The 22,951-nt window shown below is 39.3% G+C and overlaps 1 protein-coding gene across 1 annotated transcript in view; it reads right to left on the bottom strand.

Annotated features, from left to right (window-relative positions):
• dph6 (diphthamine biosynthesis 6) overlaps positions 1–18,133 on the bottom strand; it is a 148,204-nt gene extending 130,071 nt beyond the window's left edge. The window contains exon 1 of the mRNA XM_079832400.1: positions 17,895–18,133. The gene's annotated coding sequence lies outside the window, so the exon portion shown is untranslated. The remainder of the gene's footprint in view (positions 1–17,894) is intronic.
• Between the last annotated feature and the right edge of the window lie 4,818 nt (positions 18,134–22,951).

Genomic DNA, 22,951 nt, shown 5'->3' with positions numbered 1-22,951 from the left:
CCTCGAGCGATCGATCGGCCCCGGTCCTGTGGCCCCCAGAAATCCACCTGGACACCTGCAGCCCCACGGCGGCCGCCGGATAAAAGCAGAGGAGGAAGAGAGAAAACCAGCGTGTGTTTGGAGGGCCTGATGGAGCCGCTCTCAGGGGCCCGTCTGCTGATGTCGATAATGGAGGCTCCTAAAGAGCGGCTTTAGCTCCGCCTCTCATGTGAGTGTGTTCCTCACACACACACACCGCACTTGAACATCTGACGCTGACCGAGCACTCGTGCATCTCAAGAGTCCGTGAAGAACCGCATCCGGCCTTCAGCATCATTTGACATGTATCCGGATTAAAACGTCAAAAATAACTAGGGAATCACCAAAATGCAAGAATGATTCTGCATTTATTAGTGTAAGCGGCGATCCATAGTGGATAATAATATATAATGACCTGATGGTACGGTTGTGCTGTGCTGTTTTTATATTTATAACATATGAAACGGTTAAACAACACCACACGAGCAATGAGTGAACGAATCGACTCAATGACTCACTCATTAAGACGGTCAGCGTTTGAACGAATCAACTCAATGACTCGCTCATTAAGATGGTCAGCGTTTGAGCGAATCGACTCAATGACTCGCTCATTAAGATGGTCAGTGTTTGAGCGAATCGCCTCAATGACTCACTCATTAAGATGGTCAGTGTTTAAGCGAATCGCCTCAATGACTCACTCATTAAGATGGTCAGTGTTTGAGCGAATCGACTCAACTCACTCATTAAGATGGTCAGTGTTTGAACGAATCGACTCAATGACTCACTCATTAAGACGGTCAGCGTTTAAATGAATCGACTCAATAACTCACTCATTAAGACGGTCAGTGTTTGAATGAATCGACTCAATAACTCACTCATTAAGATGGTCAGTGTTTAAGCGAATCGCCTCAATGACTCACTCATTAAGACGGTCAGCGTTTAAAAGAATCGACTCAACTCGCTCATTAAGATGGTCAGTGTTTGAGCGAATCGCCTCAATGATTCACTCATTAAGATGGTCAGTGTTTGAGCGAATCGCCTCAATGACTCACTCATTAAGATGGTCAGTGTTTAAGCGAATCCCCTCAATGACTCACTCATTAAGATGGTCAGTGTTTGAGCGAATCGACTCAATGACTCACTCATTAAGATGGTCAGCGTTTGAGCGAATCGACTCAACTCACTCATTAAGATGGTCAGTGTTTGAACGAATCGACTCAATGACTCATTCATTAAGATGGTCAGCGTTTGAGCGAATCACCTCAATGACTCACTCATTAAGACGGTCAGCGTTTAAACGAATCGACTCAATAACTCACTCATTAAGACGGTCAGTGTTTGAATGAATCGACTCAATGACTCACTCATTAAGATGGTCAGCGTTTGAGCGAATCGCCTCAATGACTCACTCATTAAGACAGTCAGCGTTTAAACGAATCGACTCAATAACTCACTCATTAAGACGGTCAGCGTTTGAATTAATCGACTCAATGACTCACTCATTAAGACGGTCAGCATTTGAACAAATCGACTCAATGACTCACTCATTAAGACGGTCAGCGTTTGAACGAATCGTCTCAACTCACTCATTAAGACGGTCAGCGTTTGAACGAATCGACTCAATGACTCACTCATTAAGACAGTCAGCGTTTGAACGAATCGACTGAATGACTCACTCATTCAGACGGTCAACGTTTGGCCGAATCGACTCAATGACTCAATCATTCAGACGGTCAGCGTTTGAAAGAATCGATTCAATGACTCACTCTTTCAGACGGTCGGCGTTTGAACGAATCAACTCAATGACTCACTCATTCAGACGGTCAGCGTTTGAACGAATCGACTCAATGACTCACTCTTTCAGACGGTCAGCGTTTGAACGAATCGACTCAACTCACTCATTAAGACGGTCAGCGTTTGAACGAATCGACTCAACTCACTCATTAAGACGGTCGGCGTTTGAACAAATCGACTCAACTCACTCATTAAGACGGTCAGCGTTTAAAAGAATCGCCTCAATAACTCACTCATTAAGATGGTCAGTGTTTGAGCGAATCGCCTCAGTGACTCACTCATTAAGATGGTCAGTGTTTGAGCGAATCAACTCAATGACTCACTCATTAAGATGGTCAGTGTTTAAAAGAATCCCCTCAATGACTCACTCATTAAGATGGTCAGTGTTTGAGCGAATCGACTCAATGACTCACTCATTAAGATGGTCAGCGTTTGAGCGAATCGACTCAACTCACTCATTAAGATGGTCAGTGTTTGAACGAATCGACTCAATGACTCATTCATTAAGATGGTCAGCGTTTGAGCGAATCACCTCAATGACTCACTCATTAAGACGGTCAGCGTTTAAACGAATCGACTCAATAACTCACTCATTAAGACGGTCAGTGTTTGAATGAATCGACTCAATGACTCACTCATTAAGATGGTCAGCGTTTGAGCGAATCGCCTCAATGACTCACTCATTAAGACAGTCAGCGTTTAAACGAATCGACTCAATAACTCACTCATTAAGACGGTCAGCGTTTGAATTAATCGACTCAATGACTCACTCATTAAGACGGTCAGCATTTGAACAAATCGACTCAATGACTCACTCATTAAGACGGTCAGCGTTTGAACGAATCGTCTCAACTCACTCATTAAGACGGTCAGCGTTTGAACGAATCGACTCAATGACTCACTCATTAAGACAGTCAGCGTTTGAACGAATCGACTGAATGACTCACTCATTCAGACGGTCAACGTTTGGCCGAATCGACTCAATGACTCAATCATTCAGACGGTCAGCGTTTGAAAGAATCGATTCAATGACTCACTCTTTCAGACGGTCGGCGTTTGAACGAATCAACTCAATGACTCACTCATTCAGACGGTCAGCGTTTGAACGAATCGACTCAATGACTCACTCTTTCAGACGGTCAGCGTTTGAACGAATCGACTCAACTCACTCATTAAGACGGTCAGCGTTTGAACGAATCGACTCAACTCACTCATTAAGACGGTCGGCGTTTGAACAAATCGACTCAACTCACTCATTAAGACGGTCAGCGTTTAAAAGAATCGCCTCAATAACTCACTCATTAAGATGGTCAGTGTTTGAGCGAATCGCCTCAGTGACTCACTCATTAAGATGGTCAGTGTTTGAGCGAATCAACTCAATGACTCACTCATTAAGACGGTCAGCGTTTAAAAGAATCGCCTCAATAACTCACTAATTAAGATGGTCAGTGTTTGAGCGACTCGCCTCAATGACTCACTCATTAAGATGGTCAGTGTTTGAGCGAATCAACTCAATGACTCACTCATTAAGACGTCAGCGTTTGAACGAATCGACTCAATGACTCACTCATTCACACGGTCAGCGTTTAAACGAATCGACTCAATGACTCACTCATTCAGACAGTCAGCGTTTGAACGAATCGACTCAACTCACTCATTAAGACGGTCAGCGTTTGAACGAATCGACTCAATGACTCACTCATTAAGATGGTCAGCGTTTGAACAAATCGACTCAATGACTCACTCATTCAGACAGTCAGCGTTTGAACGAATCGACTCAACTCACTCATTAAGATGGTCAGTGTTTGAGCGAATCGCCTTTGTGACTCACTCATTAAGATGGTCAGTGTTTGAGCGACTCGCCTCAATGACTCACTCATTAAGATGGTCAGTGTTTGAGCGAATCGCCACAATGACTCACTCATTCAGACGGTCAGCGTTTGAACGAATTGACTCAATGACTCACTCATTAAGATGGTCAGCGTTTGAACAAATCGACTCAATGACTCACTCATTCAGACAGTCAGCGTTTGAACGAATCGACTCAACTCACTCATTAAGACGGTCAGCGTTTGAACGAATCGACTCAATGACTCACTCATTAAGACGGTCAGCGTTTAAAAGAATCGACTCAATAACTCACTCATTAAGATGGTCAGTGTTTGAGCGAATCGCCTCAGTGACTCACTCATTAAGATGGTCAGTGTTTGAGCGACTCGCCTCAATGACTCACTCATTAAGATGGTCAGCGTTTGAGCGAATCAACTCAATGACTCACTCATTAAGACGGTCAGCGTTTGAACGAATCGACTCAATGACTCACTCATTCACACGGTCAGTATTTGAACGAATCGACTCAATGACTCACTCATTCAGACGGTCAGCGTTTGAACGAATCGACTCAATGACTCACTCATTCAGACGGTCAGCGTTTAAAAGAATCGACTCAATAACTCACTCATTAAGATGGTCAGTGTTTGAGCGAATCGCCTCAGTGACTCACTCATTAAGATGGTCAGTGTTTGAGCGAATCGCCTCAGTGACTCACTCATTAAGATGGTCAGTGTTTGAGCGACTCGCCTCAATGACTCACTCATTAAGACGGTCAGCGTTTGAGCGAATCAACTCAATGACTCACTCATTAAGACGGTCAGCGTTTGAACGAATCGACTCAATGACTCACTCATTAAGACGTCAGCGTTTGAACGAATCGACTCAATGACTCACTCATTCACACGGTCAGCGTTTAAACGAATCGACTCAATGACTCACTCATTAAGACAGTCAGCGTTTGAACGAATCGACTCAACTCACTCATTAAGACGGTCAGCGTTTGAACGAATCGACTCAATGACTCACTCATTAAGATGGTCAGCATTTAAAAGAATCGACTCAATAACTCACTCATTAAGATGGTCAGTGTTTGAGCGAATCACCTCAATGACTCACTCATTAAGACGGTCAGTGTTTGAGCGAATCGCCTCAATGACTCAATCATTGAGATGGTCAGTGTTTGAACGAATCGACTCAATGACTCACTCATTCAGACGGTCAGCGTTTGAACGAATCGACTCAATGACTCACTCATTAAGATGGTCAGCGTTTGAACGAATCGACTCAATGACTCACTCATTAAGATGGTCAGTGTTTGAGCGAATCGCCACAATGACTCACTCATTCAGACGGTCAGCGTTTGAACGAATTGACTCAATGACTCACTCATTAAGATGGTCAGCGTTTGAACAAATCGACTCAATGACTCACTCATTCAGACAGTCAGCGTTTGAACGAATCGACTCAACTCACTCATTAAGACGGTCAGCGTTTGAACGAATCGACTCAATGACTCACTCATTAAGACGGTCAGCGTTTAAAAGAATCGACTCAATAACTCACTCATTAAGATGGTCAGTGTTTGAGCGAATCGCCTCAGTGACTCACTCATTAAGATGGTCAGTGTTTGAGCGACTCGCCTCAATGACTCACTCATTAAGATGGTCAGCGTTTGAGCGAATCAACTCAATGACTCACTCATTAAGACGGTCAGCGTTTGAACGAATCGACTCAATGACTCACTCATTCACACGGTCAGTATTTGAACGAATCGACTCAATGACTCACTCATTCAGACGGTCAGCGTTTGAACGAATCGACTCAATGACTCACTCATTCAGACGGTCAGCGTTTAAAAGAATCGACTCAATAACTCACTCATTAAGATGGTCAGTGTTTGAGCGAATCGCCTCAGTGACTCACTCATTAAGATGGTCAGTGTTTGAGCGAATCGCCTCAGTGACTCACTCATTAAGATGGTCAGTGTTTGAGCGACTCGCCTCAATGACTCACTCATTAAGACGGTCAGCGTTTGAGCGAATCAACTCAATGACTCACTCATTAAGACGGTCAGCGTTTGAACGAATCGACTCAATGACTCACTCATTAAGACGTCAGCGTTTGAACGAATCGACTCAATGACTCACTCATTCACACGGTCAGCGTTTAAACGAATCGACTCAATGACTCACTCATTAAGACAGTCAGCGTTTGAACGAATCGACTCAACTCACTCATTAAGACGGTCAGCGTTTGAACGAATCGACTCAATGACTCACTCATTAAGATGGTCAGCATTTAAAAGAATCGACTCAATAACTCACTCATTAAGATGGTCAGTGTTTGAGCGAATCACCTCAATGACTCACTCATTAAGACGGTCAGTGTTTGAGCGAATCGCCTCAATGACTCAATCATTGAGATGGTCAGTGTTTGAACGAATCGACTCAATGACTCACTCATTCAGACGGTCAGCGTTTGAACGAATCGACTCAATGACTCACTCATTAAGATGGTCAGCGTTTGAACGAATCGACTCAATGACTCACTCATTCAGACAGTCAGCGTTTGAACGAATCGACTCAACTCACTCATTAAGACGGTCAGCGTTTGAACGAATCGACTCAATGACTCACTCATTAAGACGGTCAGCGTTTGAACGAATCGACTCAATAACTCACTCATTAAGATGGTCAGTGTTTGAGCGAATCGCCTCAGTGACTCACTCATTAAGATGGTCAGTGTTTGAGCGACTCGCCTCAATGATTCACTCATTAAGATGGTCAGTGTTTGAGCGACTCGCCTCAATGACTCACTCATTAAGATGGTCAGCGTTTGAGCGAATCAACTCAATGACTCACTCATTAAGACGGTCAGCGTTTGAACGAATCGACTCAATGACTCACTCATTAAGACGTCAGCGTTTGAACGAATCGACTCAATGACTCACTCATTCACACGGTCAGCATTTGAACGAATCGACTCAATGACTCACTCATTCAGACGGTCAGCGTTTGAACGAATCGACTCAATGACTCACTCATTAAGATGGTCAGCGTTTGAACGAATCGACTCAATGACTCACTCATTCAGACAGTCAGCGTTTGAACGAATCGACTCAACTCACTCATTAAGACGGTCAGCGTTTGAACGAATCGACTCAATGACTCACTAATTAAGACGGTCAGCGTTTGAACGAATCGACTCAATAACTCACTCATTAAGATGGTCAGTGTTTGAGCGAATCAACTCAATGACTCACTCATTAAGACGGTCAGCGTTTGAACGAATCGACTCAATGACTCACTCATTAAGACGTCAGCGTTTGAACGAATCGACTCAATGACTCACTCATTAAGACGGTCAGCGTTTGAACGAATCGACTCAATGACTCACTCATTAAAACGTCAGCGTTTGAACGAATCGACTCAATGACTCACTCATTCAGACAGTCAGCGTTTGAACGAATCGACTCAACTCACTCATTAAGACGGTCAGCGTTTGAACGAATCGACTCAATGACTCACTCATTAAGACGGTCAGCGTTTGAACGAATCGACTCAATGACTCACTCATTAAGATGGTCAGCGTTTGAGCGAATCAACTCAATGACTCACTCATTAAGACGGTCAGCGTTTGAACGAATCGACTCAATGACTCACTCATTAAGACGTCAGCGTTTGAACGAATCGACTCAATGACTCACTCATTCACACGGTCAGCGTTTAAACGAATCGACTCAATGACTCACTCATTAAGACAGTCAGCGTTTGAACGAATCGACTCAACTCACTCATTAAGACGGTCAGCGTTTGAACGAATCGACTCAACTCACTCATTAAGATGGTCAGCGTTTAAAAGAATCAACTCAATAACTCACTCATTAAGATGGTCAGTGTTTGAGCGAATCGCCTCAATGACTCACTCATTAAGATGGTCAGTGTTTAAAAGAATCAACTCAATAACTCACTCATTAAGATGGTCAGTGTTTGAACGAATCGACTCCATGACTCACTCATTAAGACGGTCAGCGTTTGAACAAATCGACTCAATGACTCACTCATTAAGATGGTCAGCGTTTGAACAAATCGACTCCATGACTCACTCATTAAGACGGTCAGCGTTTGAACAAATCGACTCAATGACTCACTCATTAAGATGGTCAGCGTTTGAACAAATCGACTCCATGACTCACTCATTAAGACGGTCAGCGTTTGAACAAATCGACTCAATGACTCACTCATTAAAACGGTCAGCGTTTGAACAAATCGACTCAATGACTCACTCATTAAAACGGTCAGTGTTTGAGCAAATCGACTCAATGACTCACTCATTAAAACGGTCAGCGTTTGAGCAAATCGACAATAGTACAAATATCACAAATATGCAGATTTAAAAAATGTCAAAGCTGATTGAACACCGGTGAGAATATCGTTTCAGATTACACACACACACACACACACACACACACACACACACACACACACACACACACACACACACACACACACAAAATAAACGTCATGTGAAATTCAGTGAATGACAGATGTACAGGCGCAATGTTATCAGTGTGTGTTCATCTCAGGGCTGAGCTTCGACACAAGTTTCCTGTTCAACGCATGGGTTGCACTTTAGATTTAGGTTTATTAACCAGGACTAATACACACGGTTCAATAAGTGCCGCTGTGAGACACACACACACACACACGAAGGCAGAGCGGAGTGATATTTTATTGTTGGCAGATCTCGCGCCGTCATTATATCTCACACACTCTCTCAGCGTGGATATCCGTGTGTGTTTTCTGCTCTAAATCTCTCGGTTTCCTCACAGATCTTGAAAGCACGGCTGGCACACACGCCGAGTGTTTGATGTGTGCAGATTTCATCTATTATTCTCAAAACCCATCATAATTATATTTGGAGATCGCTGTAAACAAACAAAACACAATCACTTCTAATAAAAAACATCAGTATGCACAAAAACATCCCATACATATGATGGAGAATTTCAGGAGGATTATTATTTTTTCTTCTCATCTGAAAAACATCCGATGAGAAATCATATTTTCCCACCGCAGCTTCACAGAAGAGACTAAAATATGCTTTGTGTTGACCAATATTCTAATATTAGAGAGATTTCTTTCTTCCTTGTTTTAATTTAATGTGTGACAAAATGTGTTTATGATTAAAATATGATTAAATTAATGTTTTATGCATTCATTTCATTGCCATAAGAATGAAAATACACAACACAGAATTTCTGAAAAAAAAAAAAAAACATTTCATACAAATATAAGATAAAGAATAAATTGTTGTTTTTATGAATTCAATTAATTAGATATGCTTTTTGATTATTCAAATTTGATTAAACCATTCAAATGGAACCCAGAAGAAAAAAACATATTTCCCTAAACATGACATTTTTTAAGTTTTGATTATTTATTGTTAAATTGTATACATTTCATTATTTCAATGAATTAGGCATGATTTTTGGTTACTAATATTTAATTTAACTATTAAAATGGAGTCCAGAAACATAAAATGGCATTTGGGGGAAAAAAACTAATGGATTTCATAGGAATGAAAAAACAATAAATAATACATTTATATTTTTATTAATTCAATTAGACATGATTTTTGATTATTAACATTTTAATTTAACTATTAAAATGGATTCCAAAAACATTACAACTGAATTTGGAAGAAAAAAATAGAAATGAAACAATTTGATATTTTTATGAATTTAATTGGACATGATTTTGATTATAAACATTTAATTAAACCATTAAAATGGAGTCCAGAAAACGTAATTATTTTGGTAAAAAATAAAATGGAATTTGAGAAAAAAAAATCATATTTTATAGAGCCCTAAACTTATAATAAATTGTTGTTAAATTGTATACATTTCATGATTTCATTTAATTAGACATTATTTTTGATTATTACATTTTAATTGAACTATTAAAATGTAGTCCAGAAACTTTAAAACAGAATTTTTGGTGAATTATGGATTTCATAGGAATAAAAAGAAAAAGAATAAATTGATATTTTTATGAAATCAAATAGACATGCTTTTGATTATAAAATTTTTATTTAACCATTAAAATGGAGTGCTAAATATTTTTTATGGAAAAAAGGAATTTAAGCATTTTTTAAAAACATATTTCATAGATCCCTAAACTTATAATAAATTGTGGTTAAATTGTATACATTTCATGATTTAATTTAATTAGACATGATTTTTGATTATTCAAATTTAATTTAACTATTAAAATGGAGCCCAGAAACATTAAAACTGAATTGGTTGGGTTATGGATTTCATAGGAATACAGTTTTTTATATTTTTATGAATTCAATTGGACATGATTTTTTATTATTAAATTTTAATTTAACCATTAAAATGGAGTCCAAGAAAATTTTTACGGAAAAAAACAGATTATTTGATAGATCATGAAGATATTTAAATACTAGCACATCTAATCTGCTCATATCTTCACAAAATATAACTATATTATTAACTGTTCATCTGCTGAAGATATGATTGAGTTGCATTAAAGCTGCTCTGACACTGTGCGCTGAACACACACACACACACACACACACACGCCTCTCTGTTGATAATAATGCAGAATGTTCTTCTGATTTCTGAAGGGCCGCCGGGTTCAGAGAAGGAGAAACTTCACGAGTGCAGCTATAGATGGCACTATTGCACCATCACACACACACACACACACACACACACACACAGTGAACGGCACACCTAACACACCGCCGCTCTTTATGCTGGAGTGTCATTCGCTCAAAAGATAACATCTAATGAAGTCAAAGTGCTGGATGAATCTTTAAAACATCACACTCCTCAACAGAACACACTTCTGATGCTCCGCTGCCGCAGATTTAACAGCTCATTATCACACACACTTCCTGTCAGGCTTCTGACACACACACACACACACACCCTTCCACAAAACATCGTTTGATATCCTCAAATCATTTGTACGGACAAAGAAACTTTTTATTTTTGGCTAATTTTGGCTCATTCTGATGATCTGATGCTGAAATAATGAACACTCCTGCTGGCATAATGTCCATAAAGTGAGATATATATATAAATAATATAAATACTGTGATGAATGATGAAATGATAATACTGTTTGATAATTAAACATGTCCAGAGATCTGATCATATTAGCACAATTCTGTGTTGACCAAGTCTAATTCTGCTTACAGAAGCTGCGTATATTTGATCAAAAATACAGTAAATATAGTAAAAAATTATGAAATATTATTATTATAATGTAAAGCAGCTGCTTTATCATCATTACTCCAGTCTTCAGTGTCACATGGCCCTTCACTAATCACTCTCATATGAGGATTTATGATTATTATCAGTCATATTTTTGTGGAAACTGATGTATTTTGTATCTCAGGATTCTTTGATGAATATAAAGATCATAAGAAACAGCATTTATTACAGATATCATCTTCAGTAACATTATAAATATCTTTACTTTTGATCAGTTTAATGCGTCCTTGATGAATAAAGAGTATTTTTGGCAACAAATGTTTGAACTGTAGTGTGTGAAGAGTCTCTTTGTTAATAAACTGTGCCGTATATCGAGTGAATCGCTTCTCAAACAAGAACAAATGTAGGCGGGGCTTGAGTGTGTCTGTGGGGAATTGATTGGATGGTGGTGGTTTGCTATTGGCTAATCTCATGTGAGTGACAGGTGGCCCCGCCCTCGTCATCAGAGAACAGATGAGTTGAGTATCTTTCTGGAGACTCCATAGATGTAATATTTTTTATACTGTACAAACTGTATCTTCTCTCCCCTTACACTAACACTACCCATAACACACACACACACACACACACACACACACACACACACACACACTAAACCAGGGGTGTCCAAACTTTTTTTAAAGGGGGTCAGATTTGATGTTGTGGACATTTATATATATATATAAATTTAAATATTATTAGTGAGTTAGAACTCTATTCTTACTTAAATTTAATAAGTGCTATATTTAGGTAAAATCACACTGCAAAAATACTTTTCTTACTTGGTATTTCTGTCTTTTTTCCAGTCCAAATATCTAAAAACTCTTAAATCAAGATGCTCTTACTAAGGAAAATTACATATTTTTTCTTGATTCCTGGGGGAAAAATCCAAATGAATTGAGTTTTTGCTTGAAACAAACTAAATTATCGGTCAGCTGCTGGATGGATTAGAAAAATAATTCCAAACAGACACATTATTGTTCTCACCCCATTGGCAGATATATTTGCTTGTTTTAACCAAAAACTCACTTCAATTTCATTTTATTTTCCAGAAAACAAGAAGAAACATCTAATGTCATTTAACTTATCTAATAAATGCATCTTGATTTAAGAATTTTTAGATATATTTAGACTAGAAACAAGACAAAAATACTAAATGACAGCATTTTTTGCAGTGCACACAAGGCAAAAAGTTAAAAAATATAAATATTTCTATATCTAGAATAGCTTTATGGTATTTAGTGTATAAACATATAAATACAAATGCACAAAACTGCAAGTTTATGACAAATAGTCTGCAATTTGGCCTTTATTACTCATTTAATACATATCTAATTGTATTTAATTTGTAATGTAGACATTAACCAACATTTCTGACAAATTACCACGGTTACAGTGAGTGTTACCACGGTTACAGTGAGTGTTACCACGGTTACAGTTAGTGTTACCACGGTTACAGGTAGTGTTACCACGGTTACGGTCAGTGTTACCACGGTTACAGGTAGTGTTACCACAGTAAATTGATGATAAATGTTGGTGAATTGTTGTTTGTAAAGTATTTGAACTGAATGGGCTGATTTGCAGGTTAGTGTTGTTGATTTAGTCAGTGCTGTTTAACTGGATTTAAATTAAATCAAATCTCAGAGATGTGCCGCTCGTACCGGAGACCTCAGCGCCGAACTCTTCTCATTGGCTGTTTAGTGGTCATGTGATCGAGACACTCAGCAGGTAAACACATTTGTTCAGAGTCAGAGCTCGAGTTGCTCTGTTTCCTTCTGCTTTGAGCGCTGTTTCCCTGCCTAAAATCTAGCACTGCCACCTTGCGTTGTCATCGTGAAACTGCACGATTTGTAAATTATCCGTGGCGGGCCACATATAATACACTCACCTAAAGGATTATTAGGAACACACACTAATACTGTGTTTGAGCCCCTTTGGCCTTCAGAACTGCCTTAATTCTCCGTGGCATTGACTCAACAAGCTGCTGAAAGCATTCTTTAGAAATGTTGGCCATATTGATAGGAGAGCATCTTGCAGTTGATGGAGATTTGTGGGACAATGCTCAGGTAGGCCGTGGCATTTAAATCATGCCCAATTGGCACTAAGGGGCCTAAAGTGTGCCAAGAAAACATCCCCCACACCATTACACCACCACCACCAGCCTGCACAGTGGAAACAAGGCATGATGGATCCATGTTCTCATTCTGTTTACGCCAAATTCTGACTCTACCATCTGAATGTCTCAGCAGAAATCCAGACTCATCAGACCAGGCAACATTTTTCCAGTCTTCAACTGTCCAATTTTGGTGAGCTTGTGCAAATTGTCACCTCTTTTTCCTCTTTGTAGTGGAGATGAGTGGTACCCGGTGGGGTCTTCTGCTGTTGTAGCCCATCCGCCTTAAGGTTGTGCGTGTTGTGGCTTCACAAATGCTTTGCTGCAAACCTCGGTTGTAACGAGTGGTTATTTCAGTCAAAGTTGCTCTTCTATCAGCTTGAATCAGTCGGCCCATGACCTCTGACCTCTAGCATCAACAAGGCATTTTCTCCCACAGGACTGCCGCATACTGGATGCTTTTCCCTTTTCACACCATTCTTTGTAAACCCTAGAAATGGTTGTGCGTGAAAATCCCAGTAACTGAGCAGATTGTGAAATACTCAGACCGGCCCGTCTGGCACTAACAATCATACCACGCTCAAAATTGCTTAAATCTCCTTTCTTTCCCATTCCGACATTCAGTGTGGAGTTCAGGAGATTGTCTTGACCAGGACCACACCCCTAAATGCATTGAAGACACTGCCATGTGATTGGTTGATTAGATAATTGCATTAATGAGAAATTGAACAGGTGTTCCTAATAATCCTTTAGGTGAGTGGATCATTTAATAGCAGCGGGCCATTTGAAATTCATCCCCGGGCCGGACTCTGGACACCCCTGCCCTAAACCTACCCATCACACACACACACACACACACACACACACACACACACACACACAGGTGGTGGTTTGCTATTGGCTGATCTCATGTGAGTGACAGGTGGCTCCGCCCTCGTCATCAGAGAACAGATGAAGTTATTCTGACTCAAGATTATGAGGATCATGAATTTAAACACAATAATGATGTTCACAGTAAACACTAGGGATGCCACAATTCTCAATATAATATTGAGCCGTTCGGTACGGCCTTCACGGTTCAATACGCGCTAGTGAATTGCGTTTTTTACGGTTTTCATTTAATGAATTATTTTTCTACAAATTCTATCATGTGCCTCCATCCCAATACTGAACAACACGACATACATTCACATCACAGGTTAGTGGTGGAGTTATACTCACAGCACACTAGAGTTATTCACAATCACCAAAGTTCATTATCTGCATGCGTTTTCATTTCATTTCATTTCTTTATTTATTTTAAAGAGGACAATGTACATTGATCAACATTACAATAATGTAAATGTACCCGAGTTAGCTCAAAAGTGCTAATTTTCATCGGCAGTCCTACAGCCAGATGTAAAGAATGGCAACCTTAAAAATAATCACAATTATAAATTCACAAAATAAAATTGCATACTACACATTATGGTTAGCAAATACAATGAATATAAAATAGTTATATAATATATAAATACACAGAAGGAATTAGTGCCCACAGGTTTGATTCTCTACAAGCCATTTTTTTGCATTCTTTTTGAATGAAGCGAATGTCAAAGACTCTCTGATGGTTTCCGGTACTGTGTTCCATCGCTGACCTGCCCTGAGGAGAAAACAGCCTGACCAAAAGCAGTTTTCCTCCTCACTGCTCCTCTTGTTACTCTAACCTCACTTGATCTAAACTGTATAAAGTCACATAGTGGAGGAGGTGCTAAACCACGTCTGATTTTATAAATTAAACAGATGTTGTTGAATTTAATAAGATTATCCCAAGTAAGTATCTGATATTTATACAGTGGTGGTAGTGGTATGGTTTTTTATCCAGTATTTTTAATGCTTGTTTATATAGGGTTTCTAATGGTTTTATCGTTGTAGAATGCGTATTGGACCAGCTTATTAGGCAATATGTAATGTGGGATAAAATCATGGAAAAGAAATATAATTTCGCAGCTTCTGTCGAAAGGGAGTCTCTAATGAATCTAAAGTTTACTAAACTGAATTTAATCCTATTACTAATTTTATTAATGTGGGTTTTGAAATTGAGATTTGAATCTATATATAATCCTAAATATTTGAATTCTGTGACGACCTGTACTCTTTCTCCAGATAAAAACATTTCAGGTTTTATAATTATATTATTTTTTTGAAAAGAACATGGAAACTGTTTTAGATATGTTCAATTGCAGACAGGATTGTTCAAGCCAGATTGCGATCAATGACATGGCCTCTGTTAGTTGAGGCAACTTCCTCTGTAGATTTTCCATAGGCCAAAATAACTGTATCGTCTGCATACATCAAAGTGTCACAGTTCTTACACAAAGATGGTAAATCGTTAATATATAAACTGAAAAGAATTGGACCGATAATTGAACCCTGTGGAACACCAGTAGATAATAGTAAGGGTGTAGAATTATATTGGTTAATTCTTACGCTTTGTGAACGAGATAAAAGGTATGAATTAATGAGGCTAATGAATTTGGACGAGAAATTAAATGCATGAAGTTTGTGCAGTAAAACTGAATGGTTAACTGTATCTGAATGGTTTTATCATGCGCTTTTCCGAGCGCGCGCACTAAACGCCTGTCAAACACGTGATTACTGGACTAAGTAGTCGTCTTACTGCGCTAATACTGTCAAATACACACAAGGTTAACACAAACACAGTCGGTTATGTTTAAAGTGAAAGTAAAATCGGTGTGTGTGTGTATATTAGATGTGTGCAGGTCTTTAATTGACAGCGGCGCAGCCTATAGTGAACACACTGTCCTTAAAGGGACAGTTCACCTCTAAAATGATGTCATTATTTACTCACTCTAATGTTGTTCAAACCTGTATTCATTTCTCGATGACAGAATTTTCATTTTTGAGTAAAATATCCATTTAATGTTAATACAACAACAAAAGACAAAGAGAAAATCTCTCTCTGCTCTTGACTGAAGAACTAATACAGCAGCTTTAATCAGAATCAGTGTATGTTTTATAGTGAAGTCTATGTAGTGTTTTATTTTTACATTTATTCATTCAATTTCATACTTAAATGCTGCTGTACAGCTCTGAGCTGCCAGTGTAAATCTGAGATATATATTTATTTTATATTATCCAATACACTAGGAATGTGTACAAGGGTTTTTTAAGTAAAGTTTTAAGTTTAAGTAAGGTTTTTCCAATTCTTTTAAGTAAAATAAAGAAAGAGTATTGCAATAAAAATAGTCTTTTTTCTCCTTAACCTCTTACTGTTCCTGTTGCTTAAGAATAGAATAACAAAAACTGATGTGACAAGCCATCAGAACCAAACCCGAAAACTGTGGTTAAAAACCGAGGTGTGTATTGAACCGTGGACTAACTGTGCTGTTGCATCCCAAGTAAACACTGCAGTGTGTGTGTGTAGATCTCATGCGGACTTTAGAGCAGTAGAGCTGTTACTGAGAGAGCAGCTCATTATCTGAGTGCACTATATAGTCAGCATCACTACAGCGGAGCGGCCTCAGAAGAGATGAAGGAATCTGAACGGCCCAATCGCAGAGCAGGCCAGCGGTCCGCAAGACACAGGAAGTGATGCGAGCAAACACATCACAGCAGCTGACCGATCAATTATTACACGATCAATTATTGGGACATCACAACGGCCAAATTAGTGGGTTAGTCACAGAAAACTAAAACTCCACAGGCTGAGAGACAGATGCTTAACGGCAGGAAATCCAATCGATCGCCTATCATTCATCGCTCTCAAACACGGCTTATCATCAGAGTAGCACTAGCTTAGCGTTAGCCACGCACATGTCCAAGTGTGTGTGCGGAGAGTGGAAGCTCAATCATTTTAGGGCTGAAACAATGAATCGATAAAAAAAATAATCAACAACAAATGTGATTATCGATTAATCACGTCTGTGCAGGTGAATGATTCAATGACTCACTTGTTTCATTACTGGATGAATCAGTGTTTTTGAGCGAATCTCTTGAGTGAATGATTCAATGACTCACTTCACTTGTTTCATTACTGGATGAATCAGTGTTTTTGAGTGAATCTCTTGAGTGAATGATTCAATGACTCACTCATAAAGACTTCACTTGTTTCATTACTGGATGAATCAGTGTTTTTGAGTGAATCTCTTGAGTGAATGATTCAATGACTCACTTGTTTCATTACTGGATGAATCAGTGTTTTTGAGTGAATCTCTTGAGTGAATGATTCAATGACTCACTTGTTTCATTACTGGATGAATCAGTGTTTTTGAGCGAATCTCTTGAGTGAATGATTCAATGACTCACTTCACTTGTTTCATTACTGGATGAATCAGTGTTTTTGAGTGAATCTCGAGTGAATGATTCAATGACTCACTCATAAAGACTTCACTTGTTTCATTTCTGGATGAATCAGTGTTTTTGAGTGAATCTCGAGTGAATGATTCAATGACTCACTCATAAAGACTTCACTTGTTTCATTACTGGATGAATCAGTGTTTTTGAGCGAATCTCTTGAGTGAATGATTCAATGACTCACTTCACTTGTTTCATTACTGGATGAATCAGTGTTTTTGAGTGAATCTCGAGTGAATGATTCAATGACTCACTCATAAAGTGTGAAATTACTGTAAAATTACCTCACACACACACACACACACACACACACACTGAAACTGTTCAGCCTTTTATGATCAAACCGGAGTCAATGATGGAGAGACTCCAGAAGAAGAGCCGACATGTAGAACGAGACAGGGCGTTTCTGAAGGGATAGAGGATGAGTTTACGAGTCATTGATTAGCATATTCTGTCACGATGATCTCTGAAGCGCTGGTGCGGGGTAAGATGAGCCAGAGAATATCTGCAGCATTATGACGGAGCACTGCTCCCCCTGCAGTGGTTTACCTTGACGAGCTTGAGCAGCTGATGGAGGTCCTCCACCTCGTCTCCATCCGTCTGGCTGTACTCTCTGCCCGTCTGCAGACTCCGCCCGCTGATGCTCCGCCTGTAGAGCGGAAGAGCCATGGCCTCCGCCAGCACATCCACCGCCTGGTGGCCCACCGTCTGATACATGTGACTGTCCAGCTCATCTGAAACAGCTGACACACACACACACACACACACAAAAATGACTGGTTGAATTTACTCAAAAAAGCAAGGTCAACTATATTGAGTCATTTTTACAAACAACATTTTTGTTATATGAACAAAAAAGAAAGTCAGGTAAAGCTGACAACATTTCTTTAAGTAAATACAATTTGAATTTGTCACTGTTACATAATATTTATATGTGCAATTTACTTAAAGGGTTAGTTCACCCAAAACTGTAAATTGTGTCATTAATGTCTGAGCCTCATGTGGTTGGACACCCGTCAGACCTCCGTTCATCTTCAGACACAAATGAAGATATTTTAGTGTAAATCTGATGCTCTGAAAGGCCTCCATTGGCTCAACTTTACACTCTCAAGACCCTTAAAAGACACTAAAGACTAAAGTTACAAAGTCCATCTCACTACAGCGGCTCTACAATAACTTTATGAAGACGAGAATAGTTTCTGTGCACAAAAAAACCCTAAATAACGACTTATATAGAGATGACGATTTCAAAACACGGCATCATGAAGCTTCGAAGCGTTATGAATCAGTGAGTCGATTCAGCAGTTCAGAGCGTTATGAATCAGTGAGTCGATTCATGATTCAGATCGCGTGTCAAACTGATGAAATTTGGCGATTCAAACTGCTGAATCGACTCACTGATTCATAACGCTCTGAACTGCTGAATCGACTCACTGATTCATAACGCTCTGAACCGCTGAATCGACTCACTGATTCATAACGCTCTGAACCGCTGAATCGACTCACTGATTCATAACGCTTCGAAGCTTCATGAGGCCGTGTTTTGAAATCGTCATCACTATATAAGTCGTTATTTAGGGTTTTTTTGCGCACAGAAACTATTCTCGTCTTCATAAAGTTATTGTAGAGTCACTGTAGTGAGATGGACTTTGTAACTTTAGTCTTTAGTGTCTTTTAAGGGTCTTGAGAGTGTAAAGTTGAGCCAATGGAGGCCTTTCAGAGCATCAGATTTACACTAAAATATCTTCATTTGTGTCTGAAGATGAACGGAGGTCTGACGGGTGTCCAACCACATGAGGCTCAGTCATTAATGACACAATTTACATTTTTGGCTGAACTAACCCTTTAATAATGTTATGTTAAATTTATAAAGTGTATTATGTAATGCTGCGTTCAGACCAAACGTGAATAGAGCATCTGGCGCGAGTGATTTCAATTAGGGATCGACCGATATGGATTTTTTAGTGCCGATACCGATTTTTTTTTTCATCAGCTTTAGCCGATGGCGATACGGGCTGCCGATTTTCTGGAGCCGATGCTGCTTTTGCTTCCTCAACTTACATCATAAAAATGACACAATGATCAGGATCATAACAATTTAAAATAATGAACATTTATTGAACTAAAAAAAAAAAAATTTAACAAATAGTAAAAACAGGTGAGGTAGAACAAGAAAAAAAAGAGTTCAGTGGTGAAACTAAATTCTGTAAATAAATATTTAAGCTAGGGCTGTGCAATTAATCGAATTTCGATTTCGATTTCGATTTTGCCTCCCAACGATCACCAAAATAGTACAATCGAGAAAAAACTATTATTTTGCCTTGCGTTCTGAATGAAACGCGCACGCGCACATCCGCCCCTCCGCCCCTCCCGAACCCACAAATCTCTCTCAGTTCGTGAGTCTCGTGTGCATATCATCCGCTGGAATTTAAAAACTCGGCGCGAGTAAAGATGGCAGAAGGAGGGCAGTTACAGCAGCGTTTGCTGAGCAAAAAAGGCAAAACCAACTCCGTTGTCTGGGAACAGTTTGGCTTCGAGGAATCAGACGACGAGCAGAAACATGCTAAGATTTGCTACATGGTAGTGGCTGCAACGCAAGGGAACAGCACGAATTTGTTTAACCACTTGAAAATTAAACAGAGTGACCTATGACAATCTAATAAAGAAACAAAAACTGACGAGAGCAGGGGTGCCGTGTAAACGTCCTTTTTTTCCTTCATATTTTTCAAATAATTCTCTCTTTGTAAACTTTGTTCAATGCATGCGAGATTGCGAGTGCTGCCATATTTTCGAATATGACCAGTCGTTTTCACCGTCATCACGCGGGTTTAGTGCTTTAGGGTTTAGGTTTAGAATGAGAAGCCGCGCGCGCTGTGAGAAAATGTGTCTCTGTGCGCTCATCCGAGAGCGCGCACACGTCTCTCAGCGCGCAAATATTGAGTTCTCTTTCAAGTCTTGCTCTTAAACGGACAAACTCACACAAAACGTATGTCAACATGTCCATCTTGATGAGTATCTTAGCAGACATAGTCTGTATATGCCTTAAGTGAACTTTATACAGTCGATAAAGACGACGCGAGGTCTTAAAGGGGCAGTAGCCTTTACTGCTGTCTGTTTAATGTCAAACAACAAAAGACAAGGACATCACTCACCGCTCTTGATTGAATAGCTTTTGTAAGTTTAATAGGATTAATCTTTAATTTATGCACTCAAATATGCAATGTTATTTTACATTTGATACATTTCTGTACCTGAAAACTAATGTTAGACGTACATGAAAAGCATAGCCGAACCATATTGTTGATCTTATTTATTTGTGATTATCATTTTTACGTGAATACTTTTATACTTTGATTCGAATATATGTTATATTATTTATTTTAATAGTTCAAAAAGTACAACAAATGTTACAATTTCAATTGAATTGTTGAAAGGTGTATTTTTAATAAATACAACACATTCCCAAAGTCATGTGAAATAATCGTGTTACATAATCGTGATTTCAATATTGACCAAAATAATCGTGATTATGATTTTTTCCATAATCGAGCAGCCCTAATTTAAGCATAAATAAAATGATTGTACTATTACACACAGTATCAAGTATCAGTATCAGTACACACTGACTGTACTATACTTAAAACTTTTATACTTTTAAAACTATTTACAACCTAGTCATTTAATGCTTAGGTGCACTTAACTTAATCTACATGATACATGTAAAAACCGCAAATATTGGCCCGATATATCGGTCTAACACTAATTTCAATGTTAATCAATGGAAAGCCACTGTTGCCTCTGGCTTGGCGTGCTCAGTTGGGGACACTACATTTTTCAAATATTCTCAACTAAATATCAAAATAAATCTAATTATTAAACTAAATTAACCATATAAACTAAATGACTGATCTAATTATTGATCTAAAGCCCACACTGTCACTGTATGATAACTGAAATGAACTGATGACATCACTGTTTTCTCCAGAACGGCTGAATAAAATTATGCTGCATTATTTTCCTGTTTAACACTGTAAAGCTGCTTTGAAACAATCTGCATTGTAAAAAGCGCTATATAAATAAAGTTGACTTGACAGGCGCGTTGAAGTGCGTCTGGAGGTCCTGCGGCACGAATTGAGCGTCTTGTGCGATACACGCGAGTGGTGCTTTTGTGCATTCACGCGTTTGAAGCGAATTCGCATCTGACGCCCGAGTTGAAAAATCTGAACTTTGCCGCTGATTCGCGGCACGTTAACCAATCAGGAGCCTGCTCGCTGCGGTCACATGGTGAAGTGATGATGAGAAACCCGCATAATTTAAAAATACTACTATTGTGTCACAAAATGTAGTTTTAAGAGTTTTTCAGGTGAGAATGTGGTTTAAAGCTCAAATCGGTGGTTTATTTATAAAGAGAGCACCTATTTAAAAAAATTCTTGTGTGTGTGTGTGTGGAGTTGTGAGATCCAGCGATCATGTTTAATCTATATTTGTAATGAAAATGAAAAGAGTCAGAGGTGTTTTATGACATATTTCTCCTGGAGTGCCTTGAATGCGCGTCTATTTCGCTTCCAGCGCTCGATTTCTACACGCGTCCAATTCACAGCGGACGTGCGAATGCATTCAAAATGTTCGCCGCTGAAACTAGACGTGATTTTGATGCTCTATTCGCGTTTGGTGTGAACGCAGCATTAGGTGAACACATTTGATTTATTGTACCTTATTCAATTAACTACCTGCTCTACAAGTGTAAGTGGAAAACTATTAAATATAACAAAGAGCATATTTTTTAGAAACAAAATTCAAAAATAAAGAACAGGAAGTCCATCCAATAAATGTGTGTATGAGTGTCCACAGCCTAAACACAGGCTCTCTTCTGCATAACGCCAAACACACACTGACAGAAACTCCTCTAAATGTCCAACATTACACTGACATAAACTAACAACATCTTCCCCTTTACTGAAAAACATCAAATAACACTTTAATCCCTAAATTTACTCTCCTAATGCAGTCCCTTGCAAAGAACCACTGCCCAGTGTGTTGGTTTCACACAGCGATGTTAAGTTGACCGAACAAACACTTATTAAGTAAAGCTGACAGTGCTCATCTTCAGTAGAAACAACTCAATGAATCTGAGTAAATGTAGTTACATGAGTTTGAGGATTGTGAACAAGGATGATTTGAGTGCAAAAACAACTGAGAAAGAACACACACACACCATCATTACTCCAGTCTTCAGGGTCATGTGCTACTGCAGTGTGCGTGTGTGTGTGCGTGTGTGTGTGTGTGTGTGTGTGTGTGTGTGTGTGTGTGTGTGTGTGTGTGTGTGTGTGTGTGTGTGTGTGTGTGTGTGTGTGTGTTCTTACCGTCAGCAGCGGGTCTGAGGTTGGCGAGGGCCACTATAGAGTGCCCAGCAGACACACACTGCATCATGTTATAACAGCTGTCCTTCCCGCCACTGCAACACAAACACAGCGTTTACAGGTGTGTGTGTGTGTGTGTGTGTGTGTGTGTGTGTGTGTGTGTGTGTGTGTGTGTGTGTGTGTGTGTGTGTG

Source organism: Gobio gobio (genome assembly GCF_949357685.1).
Source record: "Gobio gobio genome assembly, chromosome: 13".
Classification (NCBI taxonomy): Eukaryota; Metazoa; Chordata; class Actinopteri; order Cypriniformes; family Gobionidae; genus Gobio; species Gobio gobio.
This window is presented reverse-complemented; position numbering and strand designations above follow the sequence as displayed.